Here is a 494-nt window from a genome sequence, read left to right on the forward strand (position 1 = left end):
TCAACAAGGAGATGTTGGAAAGACTCTCCCCATCAGTGTACCATCAGAGGAAGGACTCCAGTGAGAGCCTGCATCTCAGAGTTTGAACAAGCCAATTGACCACATCTGTACTGAGAGGCAGGACCTGCCATCCCACCAGCCTTTGTGTTATGTCTGTCCTGGGGGCTCAGCCAGCTTGCGTGCTCTAAAGGCCAAGCCCTCATGCTGCTCCCTGTCCCCTCACCATGGACGCAGGGCGATGTTCTCTCACTCTGTGGGGACGCGTGAAGGAGGGGGGAGCTCATAGGCGCTGGTGTGCCTGCACAGTTCTGGAGTTTAGAACATCTGAACGGTTGATGTTGATGGCTGTGTTCTCTTGCTATTTTTTTCCTCACATTGACTTAAAGAGCAAGAGCCCCGCTTTGGTGCAGACAGATGTGGGTTTAAATTCTGGCTTGGACACTGACAACTATGTGGATTAGAGACCTGGCTTCTTTCCAGCCCCACGCCCCTCC

This window comes from Otolemur garnettii, unplaced genomic scaffold (genome assembly GCF_000181295.1).
Source record: "Otolemur garnettii isolate 467f Iridium unplaced genomic scaffold, OtoGar3 scaffold00056, whole genome shotgun sequence".
Classification (NCBI taxonomy): Eukaryota; Metazoa; Chordata; class Mammalia; order Primates; family Galagidae; genus Otolemur; species Otolemur garnettii.